Source organism: Vespa velutina, chromosome 2, assembly GCF_912470025.1.
Source record: "Vespa velutina chromosome 2, iVesVel2.1, whole genome shotgun sequence".
NCBI classification, from domain to species: Eukaryota; Metazoa; Arthropoda; class Insecta; order Hymenoptera; family Vespidae; genus Vespa; species Vespa velutina.
Window position 1 is genome coordinate 18,139,019 of NC_062189.1, and position 14,147 is coordinate 18,153,165.

Genomic DNA, 14,147 nt, shown 5'->3' on the forward strand with positions numbered 1-14,147 from the left:
AGAAGATTATTTTTGGTATGGAGTTCTGTTATCGAGCTAACTTTACGAGCTCGTAAAGAAGAAGGATTTATAGATCACGTTAGTCCGTTAAACGACACCACGATGTGTCTTCGTTACCACCTCGAAGCATTTAAACAACGTTTGCCATTTATCGTTTCTGATTCCGCAAGTTCAAGAATATAAATGACTTCCTTTAGATCGACTCTAATAGATCGTTACAAGATCAATCATTTTACCTCGTACTAACGAGAATTCTTACCTATTGATTAAATCTTAGTCAATGATCCATAAAAGTTCTTTCATATCAAAGAATGCAATGCATCTTATTATATTTCCGAATAAAAAACAAATAATGAAAAAGAAAAAAAAGAAGAATCGAGAAAACAGAGAAAAGGAACAGAGGAAGAAAAAGAAAAAAAGAAGAGGTAGAAAAAAATGTCCTTGAACGTGACACTTTTTCAGAAAGGTCTTCGTCAACATCTTCTTTGGAGAACTCAATGAACTGTGTCGCAAAACACTGTCGGATCATTAGGAGGACTTTAATCGCGCAATAAAGGTCCTCTCTCTCTCTCTCTCTCTCTCTCTCTTTTTTCTCTCTCTTTCTCTCACTATTTCTCTTTCACTAGTGTACCAAGAAAATCAGCACGATTCACATCCGGTGGTCTGCCGTAAAAGAGACAGACAGAGAGAGAGAGAGAGAGAGAGAGAGAGAGAGAGAAAGAGAGAGAGAGAGAGAGAGAAAGAGAAAGAAAAAGAGATAGGGAGAGAAAGAACACCACACTCCAAAAGAAACCTTCATCTTGCTCTCTCGAAAGAGAGAATGTTAAAGAAAGAGGGAGAGTGAGCTTGCAAAAAGCGACCTTGGATGATCCTGACTGGTATCCCTCATCGAGTTTCGTCCTCGCGGCTAGGATCCAACAGACTTTGTTAAGTCGGCCATATGGTCGAAAAAGTGGAATCGCATCTTCTTCGGCTTCTCCATCATCATTTTTAATGTGGTAGACATGCCAAAACCGTTGCCAGATGATGCTACAACCGAGAACCAATATTTCCAGCCTCCTTCTTTAACCCCCTCCTCCTTCTCCCTCTCTCTCTCTCTCTCTCTCTCTATTTCTTTCACTTCTTCTCCTTCTCCTTCTTCTTCTTCTCGTTTTTTCTTCTTTCTTCCTCTACCACACTTCAAACGCAACTCCACCAATAACCTTCGCGTGTAGCCAGAATTAAGAGCTTCCGCAGGACAAAAGTATAGGTATTATCGGTCCGGTGGTCCGACCTTCCACGTAGTTTGACTCGTCGATACAACAAGCCCAATGATTATTCTTCGAGCTAGCTGAAGCGATCTTTACGATCCCTTTGAGATCTCATCACAACGTTTTCGATTTTCACGCTCGTTTCGGTTTACCACGGTCGGCGACCCTTCAAACGATATTAGTTTCTTTACGTTTCGCAAATTATCGAAGAAAACGATAGCGAATTTTACCGTAATTATAATCGTAAGATCGGTCATTCATTCGATAATCTTAGAACACTTACCGAGCTCATTGTTTTCTTAAGAATCGTAAATTATATTTAACAAAGGTTCTATTTGTGTTTTCAAAGCGAAGATAAAACCTTTAAAACGCGTAAATTCGCGTGCGTTCGAAAAACGATAGGAAAGATCAAATTCGCGGAAATTTTTCATCCGCAACGGAAAGAAAAAAATAAATAAATAAATAAATAAAAAATAAAAAATACCAAACGAAATTGAGAAGACGAAAAAAAAAAATAATAATAAGGAGAAGAAGAAGAAGAAGAAGAAAAAGAAAAAAATATCGAGGGAGAAGCAACATTGAGAAATATTTTCCCGTGAGTCTTTGAGCCGGAAGGAGCGAATACCGGAAGTCGGTCAACCCAAAAGAGAGGCTTGAGAAAGGACTTAAGAGGAGAGATTTAAGAGACGTGGAAGGGAGAAAAATCTTAACACAGAGAGGCCGTAGCTGGTTCTGCGAAGAACGAAACTTTATCGGCGATGTAAGAAAGGACTCGTTTGTTCTCCCTCAGAGCAACAGGAACACCAGTACAATTTCTCTACGATTCCTTGGGGACGGTTCATAAATGAAAACGAAGCAAAAAAAAAAAAAAAAGAAAAGAAAAAAAGGAAAAAAAATATATCACGAAAGGAGAGCAAAAGGAACGTAATAAGAGATAAAAGGGTTCGTTACACAAAAGAGGAATCGTTCGAGAAAGAAGTTCTTTGCTGTGCGCTGCTTACAATCAAAGCTTCATCAACTTGTCGATCTAATCTACAACGATACATACAACACCTCTACTACGATCACTTCCGTTTTAAGTTTTAACCATCCTCCCTTCCCCCCACTTTCCTATAACCTCTACCCCATCGTCCAAAAACGATACTAATCTTCTTTTCTTACTTCGTTAATCTCTCGTGTTCTTTTCTTCTTTTTCTTCTTCTTCTTCTTCTTCTTCTTATTGAAACATTAGGACAAGAAGAGTTTTGTTTTTTTTTTTTTTAATGTAAAAAATGTTTCTTCTTTTCTTTACTTTTTGTCTGACTTTACTCCAATCTCTCTCTCTCTCTCTCTCTCTCTCTCTCTTAGATCATTTAAATCATCTCTAATATCATTTTAACTTCCTCATTTCGTTTCACTTTCATTCTTTTCCTTTTCTTTTTTTCTTTCCCTTCTCTTTCTTTTTTCTCTTTTTTTGTCTTTCCGTTTAATCCTAACGACATCGATTTATTTAATCGATTTTATTTTCATTACGAATAAGAGTGCTCGTTCGAAAGAAATAAGGGTATTATTTGGTAGGGCAATCTAGTAAAGTTTCTCATAGAGAAAATGAATCTTGAAATTCTTTAGAGTAACGATGCCGACGGTGCGATTAGGGTCGTTTAGAAGTCACGGACGTATTATGGATAGGGAGCATATCTTCGAGTCAATTAAGGAACGAGAGACCGCACCTGTTCGTTCTTCCTGCACTTCTTCTTCTTCTTCTTCTTCTTCTTCTTCTTCTTCGTCTTCTTATTTTTCTTCTTCTCTTCTTCTCTATCCTTTTATCTTTTTCTTCTTCTCTTCGTCTCCTCCTTTCTGCCTTCGTTCACGTACGCGCTTTCATCTTCTCCCTCTGATCTTCTTTCTTTCCCTTTCGTGCCTATTTCTGCGCTCATTACGTTCAACCAACGAGAGGTCGCACGAATCGTTCGACTTTATTTCATCCTTGAAATTAACCATTAATGGGAGGAGAATCTCATACAAGAGAGAGAGAGAGAGAGAGAGAGAGAGAGAGAGAGAGAGAGAGAGAGAGAGAGAGAGAGAGAGAGAGATAGAGAGAAAGAAAGAAAGAAAGAGAGAGAGAGAAAGAAAGAAAACTTAACTCTCGGCGTGTGGAAATTAAAGTGAGCGATCTTCCCGAAGCTGCTGAGGTTCCGTGATGCGAGCCATTTCTAAGACTAATTATAAAGCATCATCCTTATCGGAGAACCAGTTTCGAACGAGATCGTTTCCAGCTGCCAGAGAATGAAATGGAATAAAAGAAATTCATTTTTAACCAAAGACGAATGTAATTTCAATGGCGATCGAATTCTCGCGCGTCAAAACAAACAAAAGAAAAAGCAAAGAAAGAGAGGAAGAAAAAAGAGAAGAAAAATAAAAAGAATAGAGAGAGAGAGAGAGAGAGAGAGAGAGAGACGAAAAAGGAGAATGATAAAGGACAACTAAGATTATTCCATACTGTATCACAAATCGTGAAAAAAAGAAAAAGGAAAAAGAAAAAAACAGAAAGGAAAAGAAAAAGACGCACTTTCGATGCGCCTCGGGTTTGTAATGTCAATCTCACACGGAACACGAGCAGAATTATTATACTCGCAAAGATCGTAGTAACGTTCGCCTTTTTCTAAATGTAATCGCTTCGTTTCCGGTTGTCCGCCTGCTGTCTGTCGAGTATAAATATAAGCGCGTGCGAACACCATCAGGAGACGCGCATGGCACGGCAAAACGAGAATATATCGACGTTTACTACGCTTCGTCGTCGATGTTTGAAAGAATCTGACGTTTAAAAAAAAAAGTTAAAAACAAAGGAAAGAACGAATAGGTGTATCACGTATTCTTAAACGTTCCAAAGTAAATTTTCATTCAACGGACAACAGACAATAGTTATTATCGATATTTTCTTCGTGCATAAGAAGAAGAAATTTATTTTTTTCTTCCTCGTCACAATATATTCCATTTCTATTGTTCTTATTAATCAATTTTGAGAAAAGAAAAGAAAAAAAAAAAAAAAGAAAGAAGAAAATATCGATCTTTGTTCTTTGGGTTTGGTTTCTTTGTCTTTTTTTTTTTTTTTTTTTCTTCTTCTAACGAGCGATTTAACACTAAATTTTACGAAACGTATATTAGATTTAATGGGTTATAAGATTTTCTGACACGTGAAATGGTTAGATAAATCATAAATATTATTTTCTAACAGTTTATGATATTAATTTTGATTATTAATATCTTCATGCGTGTTTGATAATGATCTACGTTAATAAAAATCTATTAATGAACTAATGTTGTAATTAAAAAGAAAAAAGAAAAAAAGAAAGAAAGAGAGAAATTGATATATCATTCAATAAAAATAGAAATACAATCAACGTCTGTAAATCCGGTATTAAAGCTCTCTCTCTCTCTCTCTCTCTCTCTCTCTCTCTTTCTTTTTTTTTTATCGAGAGAAGAAAAAAAAGAGAGAGAAAGAGAAAGAGAGAGTGACTCTCATCGATAATATCAGCACGTATCTATAGACATAGTGCGCGAGATTATCGATTCGTGAGTTTCACAGTCTGGTCCAGGCTTTCTTGCTGCGTAACAACACCGAGGAAGTTCGCAACATAGAAGTTACCTCCCTTTGCGAGTTTCTCAGTTTTGTTTCTCTTATTATTCTTTGTCTCCTTCTTTCTTCCTTTTTCTTTCATTCTTTCTTCATTTTCTTTATTTCTTTATTTCTTTATAGTGGACTCGACTTATGAAAGCAACGTACGAGTTAAATGTACTTAGACGACGATGCAACAAAATCTCTCTTCTTTGCCTGTCTATATGCGTTTCTAATAATAATATAGCAACAGTACATATCTCACACGTATATATATATATATACACATACACATACTCACTCTCTCTCTCTCTCTCTCTCTCTCTCTTTCTCTTATTGCCGATGCAAAACCAACGTGGTGTCTGACGGAAGCAAGGCGTTTACCATTACCACTGCTTTGCTGCTGACGGCACTTAATCAAACATCTTCGTTACGGTACGCTCAACACATTACGATCTAATTTCTCTCAACACTCACTATATTTTTTTGTAGAATGTGAACATTTTTTATAACGTTTAAAATAACACGAAATTGTTTCATTATCATTATCATCATCATCATTATCATCATTATCATCATCATCAACATAATCATTATCATTATTATCATCATTATTATTATTATTATTATCATCCATCATTCAACGGAAAGAAAATTCTTTTTGGGGGATACCAATAATAAATATCGAGATTGTTTAGAACATTAATGAAGCGTGAATTCGAAACAATAGTAAAACGGGATAAAGGGAATATAACGGAGAAATACGGTCGAGTGAATTTACGAAGAAACTCAATCATAATTTAGACGCGTGATTAACTCGTTCCTGTTCGTTCAACCGATTACGAACAAAAATGTTCAATGTCGATTTACGGAAATAAAAACGGATTCTCGATGCCACGAACGAACTATCTATATTTCCTCTTTCTGGAAAGAAAGAGAAAGAGAAAGAGAAAGAGAAAGAGAGAGAGAGAGAAAGAGGGGGTGTGGTTGAGAAAGGAGAAGAGAAAGAAAGAAAAAATTTCTAAATATAACGGTCTGGCGAACATGGAGTGGCGAAACAGCTGAGCGCTTCGTCGAAGAGCGGAAAGCTTTGAGAGAAGCCAGAGCTCTCCATGATTTTCTACTTTCGTATACCGAAATATTATCGAGTAGGCAGAGAACAGGAGGAGGGGGAAGATCTGTGAGTTCACAAGACTGAAGGAAGGATAGAGAAAATAAATCTTTTCTCTTCTCTTCTCTTCTCTCTCTCTCTCTCTCTCTCTCTCTCTCACTCTTTCTCTTTCTTTTTTTCAAAAAGGAAAACGTACTCCCTCTTCGTCGAACTAAGAACGATAAATTATTCGATGCTTCGTCACTCCTTTTTTCCAGGGAGAAATATTTTATTGGAAAAAAAAAAAAAAAAAGAAAAAAAGGAAAAAAATAAAAAGAAAACGAAAAAGAAGAAAAGAAAGATAAAAAGAAAAAGGGAAAAAAAGAAGAAAGAAAATAAGCACGAGGCTAGCAAAGCAATGGTGGCAGTGTCATATGGTTGGGCCGATTAAAAGTTGCGCTGCGAAAGAGATCGAGGAAGAAAGAAAAAGAGAGAGAGAGAGAGAAAAGAAAAAAGAAAAAAAAATAAATAAAGAGGAACGAAAAAAATGTGCAAGGAAGATAACACCTGTCGATCTCAAAGTGTCACGTGCCTTTTTGGTGGGATTTCTCCGCTTCAAAAAAGTGATTCGTGTTCGCGTGCGAAGCCAACGTGTGACCATAAACAAAATGTCTGGAAGAGAAAAAAAGAGAGAGAGAGAGAGAGAAAGAGAGAGAGAGAAAAAGAGAGGACGAATAAAAGGAGCGAGGACATCCGGCTTTTCACGAGTGCGACATATGTTGTAGGTAAGTACGTGCAGCAGCAGTCAGGATGTCGAAACCTTATCGAATACAAACTCGATAACTTCTCTCCTGTTCATTAAATAGATTCTAATGTCATTGACTGTGCCTTATATATTTATATGCATAACGCGACCAGAATTCCAACTATATTGCGTGCGTTTTGCATCCTGTAATTACCGAAGAATTTATACTGATATAGATTATACTGTGATATGTGTAATTATAAGCTATTAAAAAAAACCAAAAATATATATAAATCGAAAATTTTTATGGTCATGAAAAAAAAAAACGTTCTTTCGATCCTCAAACTAACTATGTATACGTATATATATAAAGTAATATTTTCAAATCTCACACATTATATTTCAATATTTTAAATGACGATCCGTTTAATTATAAATTATCAAATAAAAAAAAAAATATATATGTATATACATATATAAAAAGAAAATTTTTTTACGATCGTTAAATAATATTCTTTCGATCCTGATATATTCTAACTATAAAAATATTATTTTTAATAAATCGCACAAGTTATCCTAAATGACGGTCTGCTTTTCATCATCTATGTATTATCATCGAGAGCCAATGTATTAGCCGTAGGGATATAGCCTCAGTTCCTCGATAGAATACGTAACGCCCACGGGAAACTCGAAGAAACGCATGCCTTGTCCGCTCACGTACCGATCACACCACACGCGGCATTCTTGCGGAAGAATAATCCGAAGAGAAAGAAAGGTGAAAAGTATTCATAGTTCCTCCTTCTCCTCCACCTCCACCTTCACCCTCCATCCTCCACCCTCCACCCTCCATCTCGTCCTCCTCGTCGAGTTCTTCGTCTCGTTTGTTGCATCGGTTGTTGACCGTGCAAACGTCCAAGTACGACGAACTCAGATATATATAAATCGACAGATATCACGAGGAATCAATTTAGATAGAAAAATATATTATGTCAAATCAATTAAGTATAATAATAATAATAATAATAATAATTAATTTATATTCTGATCGTAAAACGGTATCTACTACTTTCCATCTCGTTTAGAATCGCTTAAATAAGTGACACTTTTGAATACGTAATAACATTGCAATCAAAAGATCGCGTGCGAACTGGTTTCCATTTCTAAGGAAAAGCCGAGGGAGAAAATGATGGAGAACGAATGGAGGCTCGTGTCGAAAGGAAGGCAAAAAAATGAATCGAGGACGCCATTGTTTTCACAGTCTTCTTTCATTCGTTCAACCTTTTGCGTCAGCTTTGGGAAGTCATTTCTTTTCAGGAAGTCTTATCGCGTTTGAAAAATCTCACTTGCGCTTTAATTCACGAGGACACTTGCTTAGACAAAAAAAGAAAAAAAAAAAAAAAAAAGAAAAACAAGAGAAAGAAACAACAAAAAAGAAGAAAGAGAAAAAAGAGTTGATGAAAAGAGAAAAAGAGAGAAAGAGAGAAAGAGAGAGAAAGAGAGAGAGAGAGAGAGAGAGAGAGAGAAGGTAACGAATTACACGGAAGCGAGTATAGTATGCAACTCTTGGGATAGTGGCTCATAGATATCTTGAGTGCGTCATGTAGAACAGGTGCCACCCTGGTTGTTCACGTAAAGACAGTTCACGTTCTCTTCACGACAGTTAGACGACCGTATAGAACGTGTGTTCTCTTCTATATAATACCTATACACAGAAGAGAGTTACCGGGCGCGTGTTCGAGCTGCGTAAATATGGCTCTCGCAGCCTACGTAGGAGAGAATCGAGAGAAAAAAAAAAATACCAAGGTATACATTACGATAAAGACGGCTCTCTTCGTCTTCGTTCTCGTCCTCGTCTCCTTTTCTTCCTCTTCGTCTACTTTTCTCTTTCACTCTTTCCCTTTTCTCTCTCTCTCTCTCTCTCTTTTCTTTTCATAACGATATATACTTATATTATATTATATATATATATATACATATATATATATAATGTTTGAAATTTCTTCATGATGACTAGTCTTCAAATTCTTCTTGAAATTATTCCCCAAGAAAAAAAAAATATTTATTACAACGGACTTAACTTTGTTCAGATAAAACAATTCGTTCTAAATGAATCTTATCGATTTAACGATAAATCTCATGATAATAAATAGATTGATATCAGCAGCTTTTGTTATCAATAATATCAATCAAGGAATGGTATTTTGCAAATTATAAATAGCTTCCGTTTGTTTCCTTCTATCTTTTAAACTTATGACGTTGGTCATTGTTAAGTTGCCATCGAGTGTGACGACCTGACAACCTCGATACTAAGACTAACGCTAGTTTCATGCGCTGAGATTACATTCGCCGATGGGAATTCCGTCGAAGGAGGACGCCGACGTTCATACATCGCGTATAATGCGCGCATCTTTCTTATTATCTTCATAACGAGTCACGTGATCTTTGCTACCACCGACGTAACTATAAAACGAGAGAGAGAGAGAGAGAGAGAGAGAGAGAGAGAGAGAAGTCAATTCATTGCGTTTGGATTAATATCCAGCAAAATAAGTATCTAAAAAGAAAAAAGAAAACAAAAGAAAAGTAATATAAAATTGAGTATTACAATTTAAACAAATAAAAATAAATAAATGCTTATATATAAATAATTACTATAATAAAATAATAAAAAATTAAAGTGATATTAAAAAAAAAAAAAGAAAAATATAAAAATGTAAAAGAAGAGATGCATAATAAATAATTAGTATTATTTATTAAATCAAAGAAAGATCAAAGTTTTCTCTCTCTCTCTCTCTCTCTCTCTCTCTCTCTCTCTCTATGTCTCTCTCTTTCCTTTAAGTGATTATTTTCTTTTTATTTTGTTTAATAACATATTGTTTCATCCAACACGCTTAATATTACTCAACCAACGAAATATTTCTTCTATATATATCCTAATTTTGAAATTTTTGCACGAGCGATCCAAGCTATAATCTTCCACGGACCAAACATCCGGTACCTCTTTCTCCCTCTACTCCCTTCTCTCTCTCTCTCTCTCTCTCTCTCTCTCTCTCTCTCTCTTTTCTTTTTTCTTGTCCGCGAACGAACAATTTCCGATCCGCTTCCTCCCAATACACGATCCTAAAATTCCTTTCGAAATAATCATTAATTTTGTACCGTCATTCTTCAAACCGAACGGAAATTCTAAATCGATTTTTGTCATTCGAGCAATTCGCATATTAATACTCGCGTGACTATATTAATTTATTTATCTCTCTCTCTCTCTCTCTCTCTTTTTCTCTCTCTCTCTCTCTCTGTCTGTCTGTCTTTCTGTCTCTTTTTCTCTCTTTCTTTTGTACTTTCGGCTTTTCGTGTCTAGAGAATTAAAGGTCTCCAGCATCATTTTTTCAAGGACCGCTCGTCGTCGGGTAATTTTCGAATTTTCGAGCAAGATAATGATATGAATTTTCTTTGGGTTCTAGACGACGCTCTTGAAATTACGTCCCTTATATAGCGTCTGTTCTTTCCTTCTTTCTTATTCCTTTTTTTCTCCTGTAATATAGACCGTGCGTCAGTTCGACATGTGAGCTTCCAAACGAAATTCTTTCTAAAAGAGAAAGAAAAAAAGAAAAAAAAAAAAAAAGAGAGAAAAAGAATAAAAAAAAAAAAAAAAGAACAGGAAAGAAATAACCTTGAACGAAATTAAATTTCAATATTAACGAATAAACTTTATTACTGTTACTTCGAAAAAAAAATTATAATTAAGAACGATAAAACTTACAAACGTAATAAATTGTCACTGTTTCTCTCCCTCTCTTCTTTTTTATTTCTCTCCCTTGAAATTCCATCTCTCTCTCTCTCTCTCTCTCTCTCTCTCTCTCTCTCTCTTTTTCTTTCTTTAACTATGCGTCTCTCTTCAAATACACTATGCAATCCCTTCGTTCCATCATTCGAGCACGGAAAGGAAGACCTTTCGTGGTTCGAACCCTAGTTAGACCATCATTTATTATAATATCTATCCGGTTACGGGTCATGGTTTTGGTTTGTTGGGGGTCTCGTGTGATTATTAAGGTTTCACGTGGAATCATCTTACCGGCACGTCTATCGCGGAGCTTCAAACGAATGTCACTATAACGAAAATTCTTATCTAAATAAAATTGAACAATAAATATTTATGATAAATGAAATAAATATGAAGATAGACAAGTCAAAATTCTTAAGAATGCAAATTTTCTTTATAGTTTCATTGGATAACGAATCTTTTGTTTGTAATCATCTAACATATCGATTTCGAGAGTTGAAACGAATATGAAACTTCCTGTAGGATTGTTCATGGATGAATCTTCCAAAAGGATAGCGCACCTTTCTTATATATGTGTTATATATATATATATATATATATATATTATATATTTACTTCACGTATTACCCTCATGTAGGTACTTACATACATAGGCATTGTTCAGAATCGCGAACCATGAAAAGTCAGGCTCGATCGTAGCTCGTGCCGAACTTTCCATTTGTGAGTAGGTACACGTGTACTTGCATTTATTTTTACATATCCTAGACATATAAAAAAAATCGATCAAGACGTTGCCCGTTTTAAAAAATATTAAAAAAAAATGATTTATAATAAAAACGTTTAATAAAAATTATAACTTATGAATTTATTTATCCATCCATCTATCCATTCATTTATCTATCTATCTATCTATCTATACGGAATAAACGGGAAAATATCTTGAAGAAAATCTAAAAATAAAAACTAACGGTGACTCGAGTCACCGTAAATTAGTCGTCACACGTCACCCCGTTACAAGACGTTAATCTTTTTAATTGCGAGCTTGTCTAAATACAAGGACTCCCATGATTTGAAGAAGAGAAGAGAGAAAAGATTGTAAAGAGGTCTCTAAAGAGAGAAAAAAAAATTTATATATATATATATATATATATATATATATATATATATATATACATATATATAAGAGGCACAATGGAGTCTGTGAAGTGCTGCGAATCAACCACGTGTTCTTCTTTTTCTTCTTCTTCGTTAGTATTCGTCTCTTTCTTCTTCTTTTTCTTCTTCTTCGTCTTCATCTTGGAGAATGAGAAAGAACGTATGAAGATGAAGGAAGTAAAAGAAAAAATTTACTCTCTTTCTTTCTCCTTCTCTCTCTCTCTCTCTCTCTCTCTCTCTCCTTCTCTCTCTCTTTCTCTTTTCTATGAAAAAAAGAGAAAAAGTCGCGCGTGTCGCAGGAAAACGAAAAGAAGTATGAGCCTGTAGTCTTCACCTTGACATGAACATCTGCTACGCGTATGTTACCTACTTCCGACTCAAAATTCGCTCTTAGCCATACCATTGCAGCCGTCGTCCGGCCTCCTGTTTGCCATTCAATCCTTTCGTGCTATAAAGAAAGAGAGAGAGAGAGAAAAAGAGAGAGAGAGAGAGAGAGAAGATAACATATGCGGGTGCCACGCAATGAAGGCATTTGAATCATTGAAATTCGATGGTAGGAAAGTTTGGACATATTTCAATTAAGATATCGAAAGACTGGTGATTCGATTCGATTCGATTCGATTTGAACAAATAAACGGAAGAGATATTCTAAGAAAACAAGGGAAATAGATAAAGGAATAAAAGTAAATTCGAAATCGTATCATCTGTTCTTACAAAAGTGAGATATATCTCTTTTAATATCTATATGTATGAAATTTTAACTGTTAAAAAAATATTTTGAAACGAACCATCTTTCATTTCCATCTATGATTTCTAAATGAAAAGTTTTTCAAAGAAAAATATCGAAGATCTCGAAATAGAGAAAGAGAAAAAGAGAAAGAGAGAGAGAGAGAGAAAGAGAAAGAGAGAGTGAATGAGTCAACCTTCTTTTACAAGGAATCGCAATTGAACGCATAGTAGGTGCCGTTACGCGTCGTTGGGTGTCCCCGAACGAAGGTCTCTGATGTTAAATAGGGTTGGGGGCTCTACGATCACGTGGCCCTTGAGCATTCGAGCATACTGCAACATAAGACGCGCGTGGCCCACTTACGTGAAACATCTCGAAGTATTGCTTCTTAAAATGACCTCATCCAAATCTTCTAAACAAGTTAGATTTCTAAACAAGTTGGATTTCTAAACAAGTAGATTTCTAAACAAGTAGATCTCTAAATTAAACAAAACAAAGGAAAAAAAAAAAATATATATATATATATTAGAATAAATAAATATATAAAATCATGTTAAATCGGTGAAATATTATATGAATTACTTTATATTCTAGATAATTTAAACAGTTCGTAAAAAAAAAGAAATAAAAAAAAAAAAAAAAAGAAAAATTTCTGTGAACGCGTATAAATTAAATATAAAAATATACATATCTAGGATTAAACGAATTACAATGATCAATATCTTGCTAGATCAATTAAAATTGTACATAAATAATTTTTTTCATACCAAATATTTCATATTCGAAGTGACTTTACGTAAATCTTCTATTAGAATGAATTTCTTTGAACCACCGAATAAAAATAAATTAAATAAGATAAAAATAAATTATAAATTTAAAAATAAATTAAATTAAAAAAAAAAAATATATATATATATATATATATCTACGATCCAGTATGTCGTAACTACTGAAGCTAGATAATAATCGTGTTAAATCAATATTCAAATTCGATATGAATTATTTTTTATTCTAGTAACATAATATCACGTGACCTCTCTTTAAAAGTCCTTTCATCGAACTAGCCGAGGTCTTCGTATCGATTGGCCAAAAAGAATCCCCTCGACGTCGAGGGTGATTTAGTGTACCCCATGGTACGTATGCCGGTATTAAACTTTGATACTTTGCGTGGGTCGAAAAACTACATTTCGGAGGCTGCAACCAGTCAGGGGTTGCAATACCGGAGTTCGCCTAAGCTCTCGAAGATGAATGCGTCTGAGTATACCGCACCCTCCAACGATTCCAACGATGACCCTGCCTTTTTTTTCCATATTGAATTATTCAACCAATTCTTAAATGTTTTTCTTCTTTCTCTTTTGTTTCTTTTTTTTTTGTTTATTTCTTTTTTTTTTTTTGTTTTTTTACGCGAATCTCTTCTTTTCCCTCGCAAAAATATTTTTCGCTGTCGGCTGACCTAAGCTAAGTTATTAAAAAAAAAAAAAAAAAAAAAAAAAAAAAAAAAAAAAAAAAGGAAGGAAAACAAAGAAAAAGATCGAAAGAAAATAATCTCTAAGATTACTGGTTCCAAGTGAGAAATTAAACGATTCAATTTATCGGCCGTAAACGCATGATGAATTATAGATCAAGAAAGCTATCTGAATTTTTTCAACTAGTCCGTTAACGATGTCGACATTAATTTCGTACCACGATAAGACTGTCGTGTGTTCATGACGTTTCGTTCTTGAGTATAATATTAATGCGTTATTTTCCAGATGAATGAGTAACTCCGTTAGGTAAAGACGGAACACGATAAAGGTGCGATGACGAG

The 14,147-nt window shown here is 34.8% G+C and overlaps 1 protein-coding gene across 5 annotated transcripts in view; it reads right to left on the reverse strand.

Moving 5' to 3' along the window:
* Positions 1-14,147, reverse strand: part of LOC124946590 — a 48,356-nt gene that overhangs the window by 24,266 nt on the left and 9,943 nt on the right. The window contains exon 1 of one of the 5 annotated variants that reach the window (XM_047487460.1): positions 8,495-8,532. The exons of the other annotated variants lie outside the window; for them this stretch is intronic. The gene's annotated coding sequence lies outside the window, so the exon portion shown is untranslated. Of the gene's footprint in view, positions 1-8,494; positions 8,533-14,147 lie in introns of those variants that run through there. 5 annotated transcript variants of the gene reach the window in all.